An 8,918-nucleotide genomic window follows, 5' to 3' on the forward strand; every position below is an offset into this window, starting at 1 on the left:
CCTGTTGTTTTGTTTGCTTATCATTCTTGTCTTCCAACAGCAGTTTTTAAAAACTGTCTCGGGGTAGAGGGAGTATGGCTCACAGCTCTTTTTCTTAAATCTGCGCTGTGGCTCTTAGACCCAGATGTCTGTTATTCACTCCCAAGCCTCCTAGGCAATCCGCCAGTGAGATCGTCCTGCTGTTAGTCTTTGAGTTAATGGCCAGTCAGCCCTGGGTCTTAGTGGGTGGGAGTAGAAGTGAGGGCATGCAGAGAGAAAGCTCATTAAACATGGCTTTGCCCTGCCAGAGAGGTTGTTCTTTAAAAAGAAGCTTAGGTCTGTAATTTAAAAAAAACAATTAGACAATTTAGAAATGTAGTCATCTCCTGCTTAACACCAGTAATCTATTACTGAAAATTGGTTGTTCTGCATGAAAATGCTAACCTTCAGCCTATTTCTTATTTTAAACAAGAAAAATTATACTATGTCAACCCCAGACCCTCAATCAATTTCTTAAAAGGTTAACTAAAGCATGGTCAGGTACCTAAATATAATTCTTATAAAACGAAACATCTGGTCAGTTGTGAAATGTTTGAAACATTGCTTCTTGATCGCCAAATGATTAATATGGTCAGTAACAAATAGGGGCTTTTGTGCTGTAGAAGGCTGAAGACCAAGACAGGCTCATGCTTTCCTTTAGGCGGCTTCCCCCTGACCCTAGGCCCCTGACCACCTCTTAGAGCATTTGCTTTAGAAAACTTGTAAATTTTCTCTCTACATCTTTGAGATGCCAGGTTTTTTTTGGTGTTGGTCGTTATTTTATCTTTAGTCGATGCATAATCTTTCAGAAAGCCTTGTCAGTTTTACAACCCAGGAAAGTGGTTCTCCAAGACCTGGGAACTATTTCTTTGAAATGCAATCAGCAGGACATAGTATCTTTATCTCTGTTTCTGTGGGAGGGCAGCAGGAGCCTGACTCCCAGTTGCCTGTCTCCAAATTTCAAGATGTCATGCTCTAAGTTACAAAACTAACTCTTGTTGCAAAGCTAGGATACATTCATTTTTCCTTTTTATTGATTTCTGAACAACAGAAATTTGTTTCTCACACTTCTGAAGGCTGCGTGTCCGAGAGCAGGGTCCCAGCATAGTCAGGTTCTGGTGAGGGCCCTCTTCCAGTGGCAGATGCCCAGGTCTGGCAGTATCTCCCAGGGGAGGAGGGCAGAGGCTATTATTCCTTTGGAGAAAGCCAACTAGCAAATACACAATGGAATTTTAGTTAGCCTTTCAAAAGAAGGAATTTCTGCCATTTGCAACGACGTAGATGAACCTGGAGGACGATGCTAAATGAAAAAGGTCAGGCAGGAAAGGACATGTGCTGCAGGAGCTCACATAAACATGGAATCTAAAACAATCATGCTCATAGAAGCAGAGAATAGAATGGTGGTTACCAGGGGCTGGGAAGCAGGAGATGGGGAGATGGCAAATGATTACCATGTTTCAGTTAGACAGGAGAAATGCTTTTTGGAGATCGATTACACAGGATGAGAACTATAGTTAATAAAAATGTATTGTATATTCCAAAATTGCTAAGTGAATACATTTTAAATGCTCTTCCTACCAAAAAATGATGAGCATTGGCTGGGCGTGGTGGCTTATACCTGTTATCCCAGAGTTTGGGGAAGCTAAGGCAGAAGGATCACTTGAGGGCAGGAATTCAAGGCCAACCTAGGCAACATAGTGAGACCCTGTCTCTATAAAAAATAAAAAAATGGCTGGGGAAAGTGGCTCATGCCTGTAATCCCAGCACTTTTGGAGGCCCCCCATAGTGCTGAGATTATAGGCATGAGCCACCAATTCCAACTTGAGGTTGGGAGTTTGAGACCAGCCTGACCAACATGAAGAAACCCCGTCCCTACTAAAAATACAAAATTAGCCAGGCATGGTGGCGCATGCCTGTGGTCCCCGCTACTCAGGAGGCTGAGGCAGAAGAATCGCTGGAACCCAGGAGATGGAGGTTGCAGTGAGCCGAGATCTCGCCACTGCACTCTAGCCTGGGCAACAAGAGCAAAACTCCATCTCAAAAAATAAATAAAAATAAAAAAATTAGCCAGACATGCTCGTGTACCGTAGTCTTAGCTACTCAGGAGGCTGAGGTAAGAGGATGTCTTGAGCCCAGGCATTCAAAGTTATAGTAAGCTGTGATGGCACCCCTGCACTCCAGTCTGGGCAACAGAGTAAAAACTTGTCTCTTTCAAAAAAAAAAAAAACATGAGGTAATGGATACGTTAATTAGCTTGATTTAGTAATTTCACATTGCATACACATATATAACATCACACTGTACCCCGTAAAGACATGAAATTATAAGAAGCCAATGGCAAACATAGATGGCCTGTGACTTCCCTTGTGTCCTTCAGTACTAGTTCACCCAGTCCTTTAAAAAAACTACCCCTTCTGATGAGCAGTTTAGTTCAGACTTAGTTCTGGCTCCCCTCCCCTACTGCAGCATAACTCTGCCTGAAGTTTCAACGTTGTTCAGTGCAGTTTTTGCTTCGACACCACCAGTGGTCCTGTGTTGCACCCCTTTTGCTTTGTTTCATTTTGGTTTTTGTCTTTTATTTTTTTTTGGTAGAGATGGGGCCTTACTTTGTTGTCCAGGCTGGTCTTGAACTCCTGGCTTCAAGTGCTCCTCCTGCCTCAGCATCCCATGGTGCTGGGATTACAGGCCTGTTGCACCCCTTTTGTTGTTGTTATTTGTTTGTTTGTTATTTTTTAGTTTTTTTTTAAGGTGTCTTGCTCTGTTGCCCAGGCTGTAGCACCGTGGCATGATCATGGCTCACTGCACCCTCTACCTCCTGGCTCAACCAACCCTCCAGCTTCAGCCTCCTGAGTAGGTGGGACTACAGATGTGTACCACCCTGTGTGGCTAGTTTCTTTGTATTTTTTGTAGGACAGGGTTTCACTTTGCTTCCTAAGTTGGTGTTGAACTCTTAGGCTCAATCCATCCAACCACCTCTGCCTCCCAGAGTGCTGGGATTACAGGCATGAGTCACTACACCCAGCCTTAATTTTTGTATTTTTTGTAGAGACAGGGTCTCACTCTGTTGCTCAGGCTGAATTTAAACACCTGGGTTCAAGTGATCCTCTGGCTTCAGCCTCCCAAAATGCTAGGATTCTAGGCGTGAGCCCCTGTGTCCAGCCCCTTTTGTTGATAGCTCCACAACTTTCCAAAACGTTCACAGGGACTCTGTATTAGTTTTCTAGAGTTGCCATAACAGAGCACCGCAACCTGGGTGGCTTAAAAAAAACAGAAATGTATTCTCTCACAGTTCTGGAAGTCAGAAGTCCAAGATCAAGGTCTTGGCACGGCCATGCTGTTTCTAAAGGCTCCAGGGAAGAAGCTGTTCCATGCCTTACTTTTAGCTTCTGATGTTGCCAGTAAGTGCTTGTTGGTATAACACTTTAATCGCTGTCTCTGTTGCCACATGGCATTCTTCCTGGGTCTGTTTCTGTGTCTCTGCTTCTCATAAGGACAGCTGTCATATTGGATTGAGTCCATACTACTTAATATAGTTTGGATATTTGTCCCCTCCAAATTTCATATTGAAATGTGACCTCCAGTGTTGAAGGTGAAGCCTAGTAGGGGATGTTTGGATCATGGGGACGGATCCCTCATGAACGGCCTGGTGCTCTCCCCACAGAATGAGTGAGTTCTTGCTCTACTAGTTAATGTGCAGTCTGATGGTTAAAATCTCTTGCCATGTGACATACTGGCTTTCCTTGCCTTCCACCATGACTGGAAGCTCCCTAAGGCCTCTCCAGAAGCAGGCGCTGGTACCTTGCTTCTTGTACAATCTGTAGAACTGTGAGGCAGTTAAACTTCTTTTCTTTTCCTTTTTAAACATTTTTTATTTTATTTTATTTTATTTATTTATTTATTTTTTTTTTGAGACGGAGTTTAGCTCTTGTTACCCAGGCTGGAGTGCAATGGCGCGATCTCAGCTCACTGCAACCTCCGCCTCCTGGGTTCAGGCAATTCTCCTGCCTCAGCCTCCTGAGTAGCTGGGATTACAGGCACGCGCCACCATGCCCAGCTAATTTTTTGTAGTTTTAGTAGAGACGGGGTTTCACCATGTTGACCAGGATGGTCTCGATCTCTTGACCTCGTGATCCACCCGCCTCGGCCTCCCAAAGTGCTGGGATTACAGGCTTGAGCCACCGCGCCCGGCCTTAATTTTTGTATTTTTAGTAGAGAAGGGGTTTCACCATGCTAGCCAGGCTGGTCTCAAACTCCTGACCTCATGATCCGCCCGCCTCAGCCTCCCAAAGTTCTGGGATCATGGGCCTGAGCCACCTCGCCTAGCGACTAAACTTCTTTTCTTTGTAAATTACCCAACCTCAGGTATTCCTTTATAGCAATGCAAAATGGACCAATATAGTACTTGAGTGTGACCTCATCCTAACTTAATTTTTTTTTTTTTTTTTTTTGAGATGGAGTTTCCCTCTGTCACCTATGCTGGAGTGCAGTGGCAAGATCTTGGCTAACTGAAACCTCCACCTCCTGGGTTCAAGTAATTCTCCTGCCTCAGCCTCTCAAATAGCTAGGATTACAGGCATGCGCCACCACCCCCGGCTAATTTTTTTGTACTTTTAGTAGAGACGGGTTTTCACTATGTTGGGCAGACTGGTCTCAAACTCCTGACCTCAGGTGATCCGCCCGCCTTGGCCTCCCAAAGTGCTGGGATTACAGGTGTGAGCCACTGCGCCTGCCTTATTGTCACTGCTTTCCAGAGGTGCAGGGTCTCAGATAAAGATCAACACTGCTCAGTGGTCAGGAGGGAGAAAGACCTGTGTGCCACTGAGCACAGGCTGTAACTTCCTGCCTTTAGTTATTCTCAGTTACTCTTAGAAGTGGTTTATTTATCTTTGCAAAATGAATCTCACAGTCATGGGGTGCCGCTGCCACCAGGTGGCAGGGCCCACTTAGTGACTGTCAAACTTCAGCCTTGAAAGTATATTGCTACTAAAGATAAAATAGGTTGATACAGTGGCTCACACCTGTAATCCCAGCACTTTGGAAGGCAGAGGCAGACAGATCATGAGTTCAGGAGTTCAAGACCCGCCTGACCAACTTAGTGAAACCCCCATCTCTCCTAAAAATACAAAAATTAGCCGGACATGGTGGCATGAGCCTGTAATCTCAGCTCCTTAGGAGGCTGAAGCAGAATTGCTTGATCCTGGGAGGCAGAGGTTGCAGTGAGCCAATATTGCGCCACTGCCCTCCAGCCTGGGCAACAGAGCGAGACTCTGTCTCAAAAAAATGAAAGGGTATCCTTTTGTCAGACTTCAGTGGGCTGTGCAAGAAATCCAGGGAATGGCTGGGCGCAGTGGCTCACGCTTGTAATCCCAGCACTTTGGGAGGCTGAGGTGGGTGATCACCTGAGGTCAGGAGTTCAAGACCAGCCTGACATGTGGTGAAACGCCCAGTCTCTACTAAAAATACAAAAATTAGCTGGGTGCGGTGGCACATGTTTGTAATCCCAGCTACTTGGGAGGCTGAAGCAGGAGAATTGCTTCAGCCTCTGGGGGCGGAGGTTGCAGTGAGCTAAGATTGCGCCATTGCACTCCAGCCTGGGCAACAGAGGGAGACTCCATCTCAAAAAAAAAAAAAAAAAAAAAAAAAGAAAGAAATAAATCCAGAGAATGTGCAAGTTAAACTACTGGGATGCAGGAAGGCCACACCAGAGTTTCTACTCCATTTTAATTTTATTTAAAAAAGCAAGAATTTCAACTTTACTGACATTGATTATAAAGTTTGCACTGGATTCGTCACTCTGAATCTGTGTCATCGTTATGTGTCATCTCCTCAGGGAAGGACAGAAGCGTCACATTGTGGTGACTTTCCTCCCTGAACCCCTGCAGAGGACAGCATATTACAGGTTAGGAGTGACTGGTTAAAGGCGGATAGAATGATCTAGTTTCAACTAAACCTATCCTTACACCACAGATAAATGGCTTGAAAAGACTCCTACAGAGAAACTGCTGGTTTTCAACATGACTCTAATAGTGCATGTGCCAGCAAACAAGTAGCTGTTTGACAGCACCGACATCTATTCCTACAGGCGTAGAAACCCTTTGTCTACTATTTGACAAGAAAAGACAATAAAAATCTAACATAGTTTATTAGAAGTTGGTCAAAACATTCAAAATGACCAGCACTGTTTGAAATATGGATTTATTTTATTGTTACTATAAGCCTCACCCTAATTGTTGTGTATGAAGAGGTTTCATTAGACATCTGTTCTGGTTATTACAGCCACATATCACCCAAGATTTGAAATAAACTGCATTTAGGACCACTTCTTGGCCAGGCACAGTGGCTCATGCCTGTAATCCCAGCAATTGGAGAGGCTGAGGCAGGTGAATCACCTGAGGTCAGGAGTTTGAGACCAGCCTGGCTAACATGGTGAAACCCCGTCTCTACTAAAAATACAAAAATTAGCTGAACATGGTGGCACATGCCTATAATCCCAGCTACTTGGGAGGCTGAGGCGGGAGAAGAGCTTCAACTTGGGAGGTGGAGGTTGCAGTGAGCCGAGATCATGCCACTGCACTCCAGCCTGGGCAGCAGACTGAGACAAGAGCCAGTTATTTACATCAAGGGTCCCCAAACGCTGTTAGGAACTGAGTCACACAGCAGGAGGTGAGCAGCAGGCAAGGGAGCACTACAGTCCTGAGCTCCGCCTCCTGCACATCAGTGGTGGCACTAGGTTCTCATAGGAGCATAAACCCTATTGTGAACTGTGCATGTGTGGGATCTCGTTTGCACATTCTTTATGAGAATCTAATGCCCTGTGTTACATATAGTGAACCCCAAGTTTCTCTTCGAATAATCAGTATGTCAATATGTTCAGCTCTCTTATTCTTTAATTCTCTATTTTAAAGTTTAACTTCCTTGGCCGGGCATGGTGGCTTACGCTTGTAATCCCAGCACTTTGGGAGGCTGAGGCTGGCGTATCATCTGAGATCGGGAGTTTGAGACCAAACTGACCAAAATGGAGAAACCCCATCTCTACTAAAAGTACAAAATGAGCTGGGCGTGGTGCTGCATGCCTCTAATCCCAGCTACTCAGGAGGCTAAGACAGGAGAATCTCTTGAACCCAGGAGGGGGAGATTGTGGTGAGCCAAGATTGCGCCATTGCACTCTAGCCTGGGAAATGAGTGAAACTCCCTCTCAAAAAAAAAAAAAAAGAGTTTAACTTCCTTGTAGTTTCAGTAAACAACCTTTTCTACCAGTTCTAATCAGTAGTTCACATCTGCTCCCTGGGCCCGTGCCCCATCCTGACTCATCCTGGTCACCCACTCCGATCACCTGCTCCGGTCACCTGCTCCGACCCCTGCTTACCTGCTCTGATCTGCCATAACTGTCCTTCCTGCCAAACTACTCACGCGGCCACTCCAGCTCATACCCCTGCTCCATTTATTTATTTACTTACTTACTTACTTACTTATTTATTTAGAGACAGAGTTTCACTCTTGTTACCCAGGCTGGAGTGCAATGGCGCGATCTCGGCTCACTGCAACCTCCACCTCCTGGGTTCAGGCAATTCTCCTGCCTCAACCTCCTGAGTTGCTGGGATTACAGGCACGCGCCACCATGCCCAGCTAATGTTTTGTATTTTTAGTAGAGACAGGGTTTCACCATGTTGACCAGGATGGTCTGGATCTCTTGATCTCGTGATCCACCCACCTCGGCCTCCCAAAGTGCTGGGATTACAGGCTTGAGCCACCGCACCCGGCAGTCCCCTGCTCCCTTTAAAATAGTCAGAGTTAGACTAGACTGTGTGATCTAATCCTAGCCACTAGGAGAACGACACAGCAGTGGGGGCAACCTGCGTCAGGGCTTAAGTACCCCTTTCCCTCCTTGTCCAGGCATGTGCTCGCCATTGTTCCATCTGTGCGCCACACTCTTCTATAGAAGTAAAGTGCCTTGATGAGGAAATTTATATTAGAGTGATACTTTTGCAGCCTTGAAAATTCTACTTATAACACTGATTATCTGAGGTGGAACATTTTCATCCTGAAACCATCCCCACCCCACCACCAGTCCATGAAAAGCTGTCTTCCAGGAAACCAGTTACTGGTGCCAAAAAGGTCAGAGACCACTGCTTTACATTACTATTTCATAGTGTTGAACCAGCCTTTCAAAATTAGTGAAATGCAGAACGTACACTGGTCCTCTTCCCCTGATACAGGGAAGACCTGGGACTAGAGTCTATGTTTTTGTACTTATGAGATATGTTAAAGTACAGTTTTCAAGAAGGTAAAAATGTGGCTCTCTGGCAAATATACAACAAAATGTGTCAAAGATTATACTTAGCTCACCCATTAGTGAGGGAACCAGCAAAGAAACAGTGACCAATTCAAACAGCATTTGAAAAACAACATTTCTTTCTTCTTTTTCTTTCTTTTTTTTTTTTTTGAAACGAAGTTTCGCTCTTGTTGCCCAGGCTTGTTGCCCAATGCAATGGCGCGATCTCTGCTCACCACAACCTCCGCCTCCCGGGTTCAAGTGATCCTCCTGCCTCAGCCTCCCGAGTAGCTAGGATTGCAGACATGTGCCACTGTGCCCAACTACCTTTGCATTTTTAGTAGAGACAGGGTTTTTCCATGTTGGTCAGGCTGGTCTCGAACTCCAGACCTCAGGTGACCCACCCGCCTCAGCCTCCCAAAGTGCTGGGGATACAAAATACAAAAATACAAAAATTATCCGGGCATGGTGGGGCATGCCTATAATCCCACCTACTCAGGAGGCTGAGGCAGGAAAATCACTTGAACCTAGGAGGTGGAAGGTTGCAGTGAGCCAAGAACATACCACTGCACTCCAGCCTGGGCAACAGAGCAAGACTCCATCTCAAAAAAAAAAAAAAAAAAAAAAA

At 45.4% G+C, this 8,918-nt stretch overlaps 1 long non-coding RNA gene across 1 annotated transcript in view; it reads left to right on the forward strand.

Moving 5' to 3' along the window:
* The first annotated feature begins 281 nt into the window (after nucleotides 1–281).
* LOC116530266 overlaps nucleotides 282–8,918 on the forward strand; it is a 12,841-nt gene continuing 4,204 nt past the window's right edge. Inside the window, exons 1-2 of the long non-coding RNA XR_004259910.1 lie at nucleotides 282–294; nucleotides 859–860. This is a non-coding gene — a long non-coding RNA (uncharacterized LOC116530266). The remainder of the gene's footprint in view (nucleotides 295–858; nucleotides 861–8,918) is intronic.

The sequence above is a fragment of the Sapajus apella genome, unplaced genomic scaffold (assembly GCF_009761245.1).
Source record: "Sapajus apella isolate SASKATOON/1434 unplaced genomic scaffold, GSC_monkey_1.0 scaffold66, whole genome shotgun sequence".
NCBI classification, from domain to species: Eukaryota; Metazoa; Chordata; class Mammalia; order Primates; family Cebidae; genus Sapajus; species Sapajus apella.